Here is a 14,940-nt window from a genome sequence, read left to right on the forward strand (position 1 = left end):
GGCGAGCCGGGGCGAGCGGGGCTCAGGCGGAGGCGCGGGCCGCGGGCCGGCCGGGCGCGCGGGGCCGGGGGCGCGGGCGCCTCGCCGGGGCCGCGCGCCCCATCGGGCAGGCCGGGGCCGGGTCCCAGCCCCGCGGGCCCGCAGGCCTGGCGCCACGCTCCCTCGGCGTCCGGCGCGGCGCCCTGGCGACGCTGACCCTCGGAACCCACTCCGACGGCGACTGCGGCCGCGACCCGGCGCGGGCTCGGGCTCGGACGCGGCCGCGACAGTGGCGTCGCGGACCTGGCTCGGCCGGGGGAAAACAAAAGAGCCGCGGCGCCCGGGCCTCGGAGCCCCAGACACCCGCGCAGCCGCAGTGCGAGGGGGCGGGGCCAGGCGGGGGCGGGGCTTGCCGGGACCGGACCTCGTGGGCTGCGGGGCGGGGCCTGAGGAGGCCGGGGGACTCCGAGTGGAGGAGCCCTGGCGGGGGCGGGGCCGGCGGGGGCGGGGCCCGGCGGCGCCGCGGGTGGAGGTGGAGCGGCCCGCAGACGCGTCCCCCGGCGTCCCCTGCCCTCCGGCCGTGGCGCCCCGTCCCCGGCTGCCCCCGGGACCTCCTCCGCGGGCAGTGGCCGGGGAGGGGACTGGAAGGGTGACCCCGCCGACGGGAGCACCCCGGGAGCGTTCGAAGGGGAGCTAAGAACGCAGACCGGGGAGATGTCCGGGGCGGAAACCGGGAGCGGCGCCCAGGCAGCCCCCAGCCCCCCAGCCCTCAGCCCCTCAGCGGCCCCCAGCCCTCAGACCCCGAGCCCAGCCCTCAGCCCCTCAGCCGCCCCCAGCCCTCAGACCCCGAGCCCAGCCCCCCAGCCCTCAGCCCCTCAGCCGCCCCCAGCCCTCAGACCCCGAGCCCAGCCCTCAGCCCCTCAGCCGCCCCCAGCCCTCAGACCCCGAGCCCAGCTCTCAGCCCCTCAGCCCCCCCCAGCCCTCAGACCCCGAGCCCCAGCTCTCAGCCCCCAGCCCGCAGCCCCCAGCCCGTGCGGCCAGGACTGACAAGCTTCACTTCTTGTCTGCACCTTTTTTGTTTGTTTGTTTTGTTTCTCCAGTCCTGGCTCGAGCTCAGGCCTGAGCTCCTCCACGTGAGCCTCAGCACCACTTCCGGCCTTTTGCTATGTATGTGGGGTACGGAGGAATCGAACCCGGGTCCTCGTGCGTGCTAGGCGAGCGCTCCACCACCAGGCCACACTCCCGCCGCCTGAACCTTTTTGAGAGACCCCGGCTGGTGGGATCTCCGCCGGGGACCCGCGCTGGCTGGGCTCATCCCCCACGGCCCGGCCCAGGGACCTTTCTGCTCACACAGGCTCTGTCTCGGCGGCCTCAGAGTCCGCGCTCCCGAAGCCTTGTGTGCCTGTGCCTCTGCGGCTTTCAAAGCCCTTCCCACAGGAGCCGGGCCCCCAACCCTGCCTCTTGCTGGCTGCCCTGGCTGGCCCAGGATGCAGTGCTCAGGATGGCAGCCTCCTGAGCTGCCGTGATTACACCTAGCGGCACTTCTCCCCTTGGTAGGGCTGAATAATAGTCCATTGTGTGGTGGAACACACCCTGCGCTTGGCAGGTGGAGGGTCTGGAGTTGCTTCTGCTCACTACTGTGCATGGTTGTGCTATGAATAGGGGTGTGAGATAATCTAAGTGCTAAGTCTGTTTTCAGTTCTAAAGAGCTGGAGCACACGAGTGGACTCGCTAGGTCATATGATGATGCTTCTTTAACTTAAGGGTGGAACCCAGGACCTCCCATGCCTGGGAGCTACTCGACCACAGGCCCTCTGTGTCCTACATAGGATTCTGGGTGCCAAGTGGTAAGTCTGTAAGCTTTTGTTGTTGTTGTTGTTGTTGATTTATTATCAGTCCTGAGGCTTGGACTCTGGGCCTGGGTGTTGTCCCAGAGCTCCTCAGCCCTAGGCTAGCACCCTACCCCTGGAGCCACAGCCCCACTTCCTGTTTTCTAGTGATTAATTGGAGATAAGAGTCTCACACTCTGGACTGGGAATTTGGCCTAGTGGTGGAGTGCTTGTCTAGAATGCACGAAGACCTGGGTTCGATCCTTGCTACCCCATACACAGACAAAGAGAGAAGTGGTGCTGTGATTCAAGTGGTAGAGCTCTAGCCTTGAGAAAGCCTAAGACTGGCCCAGGACTGGCAAAAAAAAAAAAAGGGGGGGGGGAGTCTTACACTCTTCAGTGCCCAGGCTGGCTTTAAACCAAGATCCTCAGATCTCAGCCTCCTAAATAGACAGGATTACAGATGTGAGCCACCACGCCCCACTTTTTTTTTGCCAGTCCTGTGACTTGAACTCAGGGCCTGGGCACTGTCCTTGGACATTCTCAAGGCCTAGTGCTCTACCACTTGAGCCACAGCACCACTTGTGGCTTTTTCTGTGTATGTGGTAGCAGCAGTGCAGCCCGGATCTTGGTGTATGCTAAGCAAGCACTCTACCACTAAGCCAAACTCCCGGCCCAAGCCCCCTGGTTTTCATAGAAAAAATTGCCACCTCTGTCCTAGGCTATGGAGAAACCTCAGAAGGCAGCTTAGGACCAGTGCTGGTTGCTCAGCTCCCACTCCACACAACCCAGGAGGGCCAGGACACCCTGTGTGCAAACCGCTTCTCCACTCCGGGTGCGGGGGGGAGGGAGCAGGTCAACCAAGGCCCGAATCTTCAGGGCTGTGGAATCCCCTCATGGGATAGGGCTGGGCAGGGCCTCAGACCCTGTCTAAGAAAGGGTAGCCCTGCTATAGCCCCAGAGGTGGGGCATATCCTCCTAACCTCACCTCACCCCCCAAGCCCATCCTAGTGAATTCCAGCCGAAGGCCTGTAATCCTAGTTCCTCAGGAGGCTGAAATCTGAGGATCACAGTTCAAAACCAGCCCCAGCACTAAAGTGGGGATGTGGCTCCAAGGGTAGGGTAGTAGCTTTGAGCTGAATAGCTCAGGGACAATGCCTATGCCTAGAGTTCAAGGCGTCATGACCTACAGAGAGAGGGAGGGAGGGAGGGAAACAGAGAGAGAGAGAGAGAATTCCAGCAGAGCTCTGGGAAAACTATGCACAGCTTTCCTTTTGCTGTAAGTGTCTTTAGATGTCGAAGTCCACTGTTCCACATAGTGGAAGGCAGCTTAATTTCCCGAAGAGTCCAAATCTAATCTTACCCGCAGGGGCCTGGGCTGACCCCGCACTGTGACTCCGTTGGGCAAGTTGTCCCTGAGCTCTTCAGCTCAAGGCTACCACCCTACCCCTTGAGCCACAGCCCCACTTCTGGTTTTCTAGAAGTTAACTGGAGATAAGAGTCTCGGGTCCTTTGGTGCCCGAGCTGGCTTTGAAGCTTGATCCTCCGATCTCAGCCTCCTGAGCAGCTAGGACCACAGGCCTGAGCCACTGCCCCTGGCCAAAAAAAAAAAAAAACAAAAAAAACCAACTTATTTTTTTGAGTAAGTCCTGTCAGAAGTTTGATGAGTAGGGTTTGGCAGGAAAAGGGTCAGAAGACCCCTTGGCGTGGTGAAGACGTTCTGCGGTGGGAGGTGTATACATGGGCGTACATTTCAGTTGGCAAAACTCAGTGAACTAGGGCTGGCTGGAGTGCATCTCAGTGTTGGTGTAGCAGCTACCTAACATGCATAAGACCCTTGGTGCGACCCTAAGCCCCTAAAAAATAACAAAAGAAGACATTTCAAGATGTGCCATCATATGAATACAGGAAGCCAGGCACAATGCCAGGCGCTGATGGGTCTTGCTTGTAACCTAACTACTCGAGATACTGAGCTCTGGAGTTTGTGGTTCAAAGCCATCTTGGGCAGAAAAGACTCATCTCCAATTAACCAAGTCGTAAGAACCAACCTTGAGTAAAAACCTGGGGAACAGTACCCAGGCCCTGAGTTCAAGCCCCAGGACAGACAGACAGACACACACACACACACACACACACAGCCAACACAAAGGGACAGGGACAGGCATTTTAGAGAGATTTGGGAGGCAGTGAGAGCCCTGCCCTAGTGGTGGTGGGTGCACAGCTCTGGTCCCATTCTGTCTCCTCCCCACTACCAAGAAGTTATTTCTGTTGGTATGCAATGGCCGTGGGAGGCTGCTGGCCTAGGGGGTTCCTGGAAGTCAGGGCCCCAAAAGAGTTGTGTGTACCCAGGGCCATAGCAGTCGCCTGGTGTGCCTGGCTCAGTCCCCACTGGGTGGGCCACCCCAGATGGAGGTCTCTACAGCCACCGCCGTGCTCCCCAGGGGACCCTCAGCTCCACTGTAATCTTGTCTGGAGGCTGAACGACACCCCGGTTCTTTGGCACTTGTCAACTGTCACAAAAACCTGCAAAAATAATTGTACTGGATGCTTATCCTGCTTTATTTATTTATTTATTTATTTATTTATTTATTTATTTATTTATTTCTTGTCAGTCCTGGAGCTTGAACTCAGGACCTGGGTGCTGTCTATGAGCTCTTTTGTTCAAGGCTAGCCATCTACCACTTTGAACCACAGTTGCACTTCTGGCTTTCTGGTAGTTAATCGGAGGTTAGAGTCTCACAGACTTTCTTCGGTGCTCACATCTCCTTGTAGCCTCCTGAGTAGCTAGGATTCCAGGTGTGAGCCAGCAGCAGGACAACTCAAGCTACTTCTTGCTTGGAATCCCGAACTATTCCCAGGGGCTGGTGTTTAAGTTAATTGGAAGTCTCCACTTAGAAACCTAGTCCTCCAATCTGAGCAGTACCCTCAGACAATTGCCTTACTTTCACCTCTGATTCCAGGAAGGGCTGATAAACATTTCCAAACAAAAGGAAAACTTCCCCACAGACAAACAACAGCTTCTTATCTCCTTTCTTGGCCTCCTTTTCTCCAGTCTGACCACTTGGAGTTTACTTGGCTGTAGGGCTAATGGTGGGACCTGTTATGTTAAATTCCTAAGAGTTTGGGCAGAGTCTAAAATTCCACTTTTAACTTCATAAAAGGAAAAACAAAGAAAAAAGAGGCAGTGGCCAATTGCTGGGAAAATCTCTGCCATCCTAAAGTAAATGTGAACTCCTCCCCTTTACTAGCCTTCTTACCCTTTCTCTACCCCAGATCTAGAATCTCTTACCCTCTCCCAGAAGGTGAGATTGATTTGAGAGCTTCTCACTCAGCTCTTCTTTTTTCTCTTTTCTCTTTCTTTCTTTTTTTGTGGGCCATGGGCCTGGGCTCTGCCCCTGAGCTCCTCAGCTCAAGGCAACCACTGTATCCCTTGAGCCAACCCCCACTTCCCGTTTTCTAGAGGTTAAATGGAGATGAGAGTCTCAGGTCCTTTTGTGCCGGGCTGGCTTTGAACCTGGATGCTCAGCTCTCAGCCTCCTGAGTAGCTGGGATGACAGGCGTGGGCACCGCGCGTGGCCAGTGAAAGACCTCCTCACTCACTGCCCAGCCGGTGTGGGGTCTCATTCCTTACCTCCAATTCCCAAGAGGGAAGCTTGAGCTCAAGAGCTCAGGGACAGTGCCCCGGGCCAGAGTTCAAGTCACATGACCGGCGGAAACACTCCAAGAGAGAAAAGAAAAAGTTTTGGGTAAAATCTGGCCACAGAGTGTTTGTGTTTGTCCTCTTGGGGTGAGGAGCGTTTGGACAGAGAAGTGGTGGCTACAAGCCTTGGTGCATTGCCACAGACCCGTTCATTCTGCAACAGTCATGGGAGGAGGAGGAGGAGGAGGAAGGGGAGGAGGAGTCAGGCTCTGGTAGCTGGTGGCTCACCCCCATACTCCGAGCTTCTTAGGAGGCTGACATCTGAGCATTGCCGTTCAAAGCCAGCCCAGGAAAGTCTGTGAAACTCTTAGCTCCAATTAACTTCTGGGTGGCAGGGGGAAAGGAAGTGAAACTGAAGCTTGAGTGGTTTTCTATCCTCCTTGAGCAGAAAATTCAGGGACAATGCCCAGGCCCTGAGTTCAAGCCCCAGGACTGACCAAAAGAGTCTCAGACTGTCCTGCTGACTCTGTGCTACAATCCTCAGATCTCAGCCTCCTGTGTGCTAGGATGACAGGCTGTGGCCCCCCGCGCCCAGCTCGGCTTTGATCTTCAGCCCAGTTCACTCAGGGGTCTGGTGGAGCCATACCACCTGTCACCTTTATGTCTGCATGGTCTAGGACGGTGGCAGTGTCTCATGGCTCAGAAATGTTGCATAAAAATGGTCGATTCTATGTCTTCTTCATTGTAGCACAGCGTAGGGGGAGGAGGGGAGGACGAGGAGAGCCAAGCACAGTTGTTCAGGCTTAAAGCTCAGCTATTCAAGAAGCAGCAATCCAGAGGCTCAGGACCACTCCAGACGCTGCGCTCCCCGAGGTCCTATCAGAAACAGAGGCTCAGGATCCGTCCAGGACCCCCTCCCCCCACACTCTATCAGGAAAAGGGCCCAGGTGAGGCACAAGTGGCAGAGCTCATGGTCCTTAAAAAAGCTCCCTGCTTTAGTTCTTCCATTGTTGCTTGGCAAAGCTGGATGGCGCCTCGAAGCCTGCTTCTATAAGCATGAGGGTCCTGGCCAGCTTGCTTGCTCCAAACATAGCAAACCATACATGTGACTTGGGGGGGGGGGCGCTTGGGCTTGAACTCGGGGCCTACACACTACCCCTCAGCTTTTTCTTTCCTTCCTTCCTTCCTTTTTTTTTTTTTTGCCAGTCCTGGGCCTTAAATTCAGTGCCTGAGCACTGTCCTTGGGTTTTCTCAAGACTAGAGCTCCACCACTTGAGCCACAGCACCACTTCCACTTTTTCTATGTATGTGGTACCAAGGAATCGAACCTGGGTTTTTGTGCATGCTAGGCAAGCACTCCACCACTAGGCCAAACTCCCGGGCTGTCCCTCAGCTTTTTCACTCAAGGCTAGTGCTCTGCCATCTAAGTCACAACTCCATCTCTAGCTTTTTGGTGGATAATTGTTCAGGCTGACTTCAAACTGCAATCCTCAGATCTCAACCTTCTGAGTACTAGGACTACAGGTGTGACTCATTGACCACCCCAGCTTGGATCATGCAAGTGAAGGACTGTATCTGCACCAATCACAGGGGACCATGCAAGTGAAGGACTGTATCTGCACCAATCACAGGGGACCATGCAAATGAAGGACTGTATCTGCACCAATCGCAGGAGATCATGCAAATGAAGGGCTGTGTCTGCACGAATCACAGGCCTTCTGCTGGGGTACCAGGGGAAGGTCTCCCCCTCTGGCTGGGTGGAGGTGGCTGCAGAACCACCTAGAGCTCACTGAGGCTTGTGATGGGGGCATCTGGGCTGTCTGTCTGTCTGTCTGTCTGTCTGTCTGTCATGGTCGAGGCTGGACCAGCAGCAAGCAGCTGTGGAGGTACCCGTGGAGAGTTCAGAGCAGCTGGGATGCCGGCAGTGGTCTGTTTGGTTATAGTCCTGCTCAGAGCAGCCATGACGCCAAGCAAGGCCTAATAACTGTCAATTAGAGTCAAATCACCCCAAAAACTAACCACTTCGCTTATGTAAATAAAAAAATAAGCACTAAAAGGGTGCTCACCGTGGTTGAGCAGTGTTAACAGTGTTCAGACAGGGCTCAGCCCCTACCCCAATGTCCAGGGAAGGCAGGTCCTTTGAACTGTCCTGTTCTTTTTCATTATTGGTTGAAATGGGAATCTCAGAACTTTTTTGCCTACTGACGTCAGTTTTTTTCTTTGCCAGTCCTGGGGCTTAACTCAGGGCCTAGGCACTGTTCTTGAACTTTTTTTTGCTCAGGACTAGCACTTGAACCACAGTGCCACTTCTGACTTTTTCTCTATGTGTCATACTGAAGAATTGAACCCAGGGCTTTGTGCATGCTAGACAGGCACTCTGTTGCTAGGCCACATGCCTGCTCCCACCTGTCCCCGGGCTGGTCTTGAACTGAGATCCTCCAGTTTTAGCTTCTTAAAGAATTAGAACTACATGGATAAGCCACTGCATTGGACTTAAAGTGTATCAATTTTACATTATGTGTGTATCAGTTCAAAAAAATATTGTAAGGTGGTGTGTTCCTGTAATCTCATACTCTGGAGGCTGCGAAAGAAAGTTCAAGGGGCCAGAGTGGGCTGCACAGTGAATGCTTTAAAAAACAAACAAGCAAACAAATAGGGGTCGGGAGTTTGGCCTAGTGGTTAAAGTGCTTGCCTAGCATGCACAAAGACCCAGGTTCGATTCCTCAGTACCACATACATAGAAAAAAGCCAGAAGTGGTGCTGAGGCTCAAGTGGTAGAGCTCTGGCCTTGAGAAAGTCCATGGACAGGGCTCAGGCCCTGAGCTCAAGCCCCGGACTGGCCCCCTCCCCCCCCCAAAAAAAAGACTCTCTTCCAAAACCAAAACACAAAAAGATTCCTCAGGTGTGGAGCACAGATAAAGTTTTCGGAGGACACCCAGCTCCGGCCTACGGGAATGAATTTATCCTGGGCTGGGAGCACAGAGAATAGAAAGGTATCTTTGTTTCCTAGCGAAGAAATCAGGCTGTTGGAGGTGGCATTTTCCTGGCCCTGGTCAGTCGTGAGCCTCACGTCACGGGTCCCGGCTGCACCGGGCCACCCCTGACTGTGACAATACCCAGCTCTGCCAGGATTACCTGGCGCTCCCAGCCAGAGTCAGAATTCAGGTGGCAGATTCCAGTCTTCTGAGGCAGAGGAAGCAAGATCCTCAGCCATGCATCATGGCACCTGCACCCCCGTCCTCCTCCCTCTGTAGCTCTTCCCCTCAAAGGACGTCACTGGGCAGCCCGTCTTCCCCGGTGACAACTGTGCACGTGTGGGCACGCAGGACGTCCCGAGGACGCCGTGACTGCTGGCAGCCCCGCCCTCCGTGCGGCACACACCCAGACGTGACTCAGGACTCACGGGGTCATCGTCTCAGCCAGAAGGTCCACCCAGCAAGCGCGTGTCTGTCCACTCCTCAGCTCCTTCGTGACCAGCTCCTCTGGAGCTCTGGCTTAATTCCTCAGCAGCCCCACCCGTGCTGCTCTCCGGCTCCTCCACACAGCACACAGGGTCCTCCTGGACACAGGGTCCCCTTTGACCGTGGCAAGTCTGCCATGTCGTGCCCATCAAGAGTCAGCCCCGATGGGCCCTGCGAACCTTTCCTGAGCTCCCTGTCCAGCTGTTGCCTTTTCTTTTTTTTTTTTTTCCAGTTGTGGTATTTGAACTCTGAATCTGGGCGTTGTCCCTGAGCTCTTCAGCTCAAGGCTACCACCCTACCCCGAGAGCCTCAGCGCCACCTCCGGTTTTCTAGAGGTTCATTGGAGATGAGTCTCATGGAGGGGCCGGGAGTTTGGCCTAGTGGTTAAAGTGCTTGCCTAGCATGCATGAAGACCCGGGTTCAATTCCTCAGTACTACATACATAGAAAAAAGCCGGAAGTGGTGCTGAGGCTCAAGCTAGAGCCCTAGCCTTGAGAAAACCCAAGAACAGTGCTCAGGCCCTGAGCCCAAGCCCAGGACTGGAAAAAAAAAAAGAGAGTCTCATGGACTTTAGTGCAGGGCTGGCCTTGAACCTCAATCCTCCGATCTCAGCCTCCTGAGTAGCCAGGACGGCAGGCGTGAGCTGCCTCCTCCGCAGGCTGGTATCTTTTTGTGTGTGTCTGTGTGTGTGAGAGATTGGACCTTGCCTCTGTTTCTGATGCTCTCCCTCCTGGGCTGGTACATTCCCACGGGAGCCACATCTGCAACCCCACGGGAGCCACATCTCCAACCCCACGGGAGCCACATCTCCAACCCCAGAGCTATTTCTTCCTCTTTTTCTTTCCTTTTTCTCTTTCTCCAGTCCTGGGCTTGAACTTGGGGAGGGCTCGGGCACCGTCCCTGAACTTTTTTTGCTCAAAGCTAGCGCTCTACCACTTGAGCCACAGTGCCATTTCCGGCCTTTTCTGTGTTTGTGGTAGTGAGGAATGGAACCAGGGCCTCATGCATGCGAGGCAAGCGCCCTCCCACTGAGCCACCTTCCCAGCCCTCGATTCTTTGTCTTTTTTTTTTTCCAGCTCTTGTCTATTTTTTCACCCATCACAGGATAATTATCCCTTCATTAACTTAAAGGGGCAGCAAAATGTGTTTGGGTGGTTCTTCCCAAATGCTCTGTCTAGATCAGGTCCGTGTGTGTGTGTGTGTGTGTGTGCGCGCGCGCGCGCGTGTGTGTGTGCATGCGTGCGTGTGTGTGCGTGTGTGCGTGCGTGTGTGTGTGTGTGCTGATACTGGGGCTTGAACTCAGGGCCTTCCTTTCTTGCTTAGTGAAACAGTTTGGGATGCCTGGCCTCCATCTTGCTCTTTGTTAATTTATCGACCCAAGTAAGCAAGACCCAAGTAAGGGATTTTTGACCAAAGAAAACGTAAACAAAACAGTCTTGAAGTACCTCTAATGATATTGTTCTATAGGAAAATACCTTATTCTTCAAGAGAGATGCCAAGGGAGTCACACACTGTGATGTTTATTTTGCTTTAAAATTGGTGCCACAAAAATGAAAATAAATGAATCGACATGGCTGAATACACACGTCGATGGCGTCTGGGCATGTGTATGACTGCACACCCTGAAGCCAGAGTTGAGGGCGCCAGGCCAGAGTCCTGGGCTTCTGTCCAGTCAGGTCCAGGTCCTCGCAGCTGTGTGACCAGGAGATGGCAAAGGTGAAGGCCTGAGTTCAAGCCCCAGGACTGGCTTAAAAAAAATTCATGGACTCTCCTGCCTAGGCTTCAAGCCTCGGTCCTCAGATCTCCGCCTCTTGAGTAGCGAGGGTGACACCCTGAGTCACAGCCAGCAGCTCCCCGGCTTTTTTGCTGTTGCTCTTCTACTTAAGCCACTTCCCACGTCCAGCTTTTTGCTGATAGAAGAATCTCAGATTTGTCTGCCTTGGTTGGCTCCCTTTGAAATACAGCCTCAGATCTGAGTCCCCTGATTAGCTAGGATCACAGGTGTGGGATATGGGTGCTTAGCCACCCTTTTCAAAATGCCTATTCCAGCGGGGCGTGGTGGCTCCCGCCTGTCGTCCCAGCTGCTCGGGAGGCTGAGATCCGAGGATCAAGGTTCAAAGCCAGCTCGGGCACAAAAGGACCTGAGACTCTTATCTACAATTAACTCTAGAAAAAAACGGGAAGTGAGGGTAGGGTGGTGGCCTTGAGCTGAAGAGCTCAGGGACAGCGTCCAGGCCAAGTTCAAGCCCCATGACCCACAGGAAAAAAAAATTATATTCCATAGATGCCAAGAATACATGAAGCCCCTATGGCCAGAATAATTAACAACACCAAACCACCACCGGTCGAAACCATGGAACATTCCTGATAATTTCGTCAGGACCCCTCCGACCCCATCCTCAGGACCCCAGTTAGAGTTTTCTGGTAGAGTTTTGTGCCTGCTGCCCCTTTTCCCTTTTTCTTTGTCTGGTGGCAGTCTCCCAAGGTTCCCCAGGTTGACCTTGAACTCCTAAACCTGCCTCAGCCTTCCGAGTATGACTCTGACAGAGGGGAAGTCAGGGGAAGTCGCCTGGGGCCACGTTCCAGGCAGGGCCTGATTCCTTCTCAGAACTGGGCCTGGGTGGGTCCTACTTCCCAGCAGCCCCACAGACAGATCCCATTGTTCAGAACTTACTTTCGTGTCTGGGAGAGCCACTAATAATACGCTTCATCTCCATCTTCTACAAAGTCACCACTGTACCCAGACATTAGAGTTTTCAGTGTTTTATTTTTTTTCTCACGTTTTCTTTGTGCCAGTACTGGGCTTGAACTCATGGCCTTGTGCTCTCACACAGCTTTCATACCAATGGTTGCTATTCTACCACTCGAGCCGAACCTTCAATCCAGCATTCTGCTGGTAAATTAGAAATAATGGCCTGCCTACTGACCCTCCTGGATAATCAGGGTTATAGACATGAGCTGCTAGGGTTTTTGTTTTTGTCTAGCTCCTAGAGTTTGAACTCAGGGCCTGGGCATTGTCTTGAGTTTGTTTTGCGTTTTCCTCAAGGCACGCTACCATTTGAGCCACAGCTTTGATTACTGTGTGTGTGTGTGTGTGTGTGTGTGTGTGTGTGTGTGTGCGCGCGCGCGCGCGTGTGTTCAGGTATTTCAGCTAGAACTCAGGGCCTTAAGTCTCATGAACTTTTCCTGCCTGAGCTGACTTTGAACCGCGATCCTCAGGTCTCAGCCTTCTGAATAGCTAGGCTGACAGGAGTGAGCCACTGTGCCTGAATTGCTTTTGGAGATGGATTCTTATGCTGCCCAGGCTAGTTTCCTGAGCAGCTGGGGCTACAGGGAGCACACCAAGCCTGGCTCTAGGTTGTTGTGGAGGCGGTGGTGGTGGTGGGTTCTTCTGCCTCCTCCTCCTCCTCCATTTTTTTTTTTTTGCCAGTCCTGGGCTTGAACTCAGGGCTTGAGCACTGTCTTGGATTGTAGAGCTCTACCACTTGAGCCACAGCACCACTTCTGGCGTTTTCTGTGTTTGTGGTACCGGAGGAATGGAACTCAGGGCTTCACGCATGCTAGGCAAGCACTCTACCACTAGGCCCCACTCCCAGCCCCTCTTTTTCCTCCTTAGCTCCATAACAATGCATCCAGCATAAAAACAAGCGCTTAAGGGAAATTTGTGCATGGCTAACTTGCAGTTGGACTTCAAGATTATCAGATTGTAGCCTTTGCGGGTGATAGATCCATCTCACGACTCCAAGCAGGCAGTCTTCACTAAGAGCTGACCACGTTTCCTCTCTCTCCCCCTGACTGTCTCTCTCCTCCCCCCCTCCTCCCCCCCTCCCTCCCTTTTCCTAACATTGGTTACTGAGGGGGGACATTTTGTTGCTAATATTTGCATACATTAACCATCAATCTCACCACCTCCCCACCTTCCTTCCCAGAACCATTTCCACAAGGTTTCATTGTGTGCATAGTCAGTCTTCCTGGTAGCTCAGCCCCGCCCCTCAGCACACCCAGAGTGCTTCCCCGGCCGCCCAGCACCAAGGACTCGAAGGTCTTTATTTTTATTTTCTGTGTGTGTGCCCTTCAGCTCAGGGTGATGGGCTCTCATTATTTTATTTTCTTTTTGCTGGTCCTGGGGCCTGAACTCAGGGTCTGGGTGCTGTTCCTGAGCTCTTTTTGCTCAAGGCCAGCACTCTACCAGTGGAGTCCCAGACCACTTCCAGCTCTTTCTAAGTAGTTCCTCGGTGATTAGAATCTCATGGACTTTTTGGCCAGTCTGGCTGGATTTCAACCTCCAAAGTAGCTAGGATTATCAGCATGAGCCACCAGCTCCTGGCATCAAACTCTGGGAACTTTTCTTTCTTTTCTTTTTGCCAGTCTTGGGGCTTGAACTCAGGGCCTGGGCACTGTCTTGCGCTTTCTCAAGGCTCGTGCTGTACCACTTGCACCACCACTTCCGGCTTTTTCTGTATGTGTGGTACCAAGGAATGGACCCAGGGCGTCGTGCACGTTAGGCGAGTATTCCACATCTAGGCCAAACTCCCTGCCCCCAAATCTGGGAACTTTTCTTGAATGGTTGAGACCCTCCAAATAAGAAGCCTCTGGAAAGGGAACCTGACCTCCCCTTCTGTTTTTGTGTCTTATGTGGGTATAGAACTGTCTGCATACTGGGATGGCAGTTTGGCCTAGTGGTAGAGTGCCTGCCTAGCATGCACGAAGACCTTGGTTCAATTCCTCAGTGCCACATACATAGAAAAAGGCTGGAAGTGGTGCTGTGGCTCAAATGGCAGAGTGCTAACTTTGAGAAAGCTCAAGGACAGTGCTCAGGCCCTGAGCTCAAGCCCAGGACTGGCAAAAAAAAAAAAAAAAAGAAATATCTGCATACTATAGAATAATATGTAACTTCTATCCATGGTCTACTGGCTGGGAAGGTTGGGGTTGCTGGGCACAGGAACCTATTTCTCCAGATTAGAAAGTGGAAAAGCTACGGCAGGGAATCCAGGTTTTGAATCTTTAACTCTCATTTCCACCAAAACAAACACAAAGAAAAAAAAAACCCAAACAATGGTTGGTCCTCATCCCGGACAGACATGTGGAAGCCGACCATTTTGCAATGGCATAAACCTCTCTCCACCCCCGGGCCTGACACTGCACCACGCTGGCATTGAGCAACCAAGACCCACACCGCATCACCTTGCCCGGTGCAGCAGCTCTGAGGGCAGAGTCTGTGGCTTCCTGTCTGCTCCACTCCCATCTCCTGAGGGTTTGCAACCTCGGGCTTTCGGAGCCGCTCTCCCCTCCTGGGCCCTCAGATGGCTCTCCAGACCTGGCCCTAAACCCAGATGCCTTCCAGGGCGGGCAGAGCCAGGGGATTGCTCAGAACTGGCAAGACAGTTCCTGGCACTTAGGTTTTTCAGCAACACACCTGTGCAGCAGGCTGGGGTGAAGTGGCCATGTGGCTGCTCAGAGCGCAGAGGGGCCAGGTGGGGCCTGTAGGACCAGGTGAATGGGCTCACTCCCTCCCCCCCCCCAGTAATTAAGATAGGACTGACAAGTGACTGTGGTTTATCCGTGACCATGGAATTTACTACAGTTCACCAGAATGCCCCGAGGGAATGACCCACAGACACAGGGCCAGGCGGAGGGGTGCCCCTTCTCATTCGGGTACTGAGGAGTTGGAGAGCTGAGGGCCTCTGTTCAAAGTCAGATGGAACAGAAGTTCTTGAGTTTCTTACCTCCGACGGAGTACCTAAATGCTAAAGTGGAGGCATGGCTCAAGTGGTAGAGCACCAGCTGTGAGCCCGAGTTCAAGCCCTGGTACTGGCACAGAACTAAAAAGAAATCTCGACACTCGCCCCACACCACGCACAACTGTGGTCCCAGCACTCAGGACGATCAACAGAGAAAGAGCTTGCCAAATAAAGTATCAGGAAAAACCATCAACTCAAGCAGTTCAGGTCCCACAGGGCAGGCTGGGCTGGGGCCCTGCTCTCAGCGAGGACACCATCTGTCCTCCCAAGATGTCTTCCTGCTCTCAGTG

This window comes from Megascapheus bottae, chromosome 28 (assembly GCF_031878675.1).
Source record: "Megascapheus bottae isolate mThoBot1 chromosome 28, mThoBot2.hap1, whole genome shotgun sequence".
Lineage (NCBI taxonomy): Eukaryota > Metazoa > Chordata > Mammalia > Rodentia > Geomyidae > Megascapheus > Megascapheus bottae.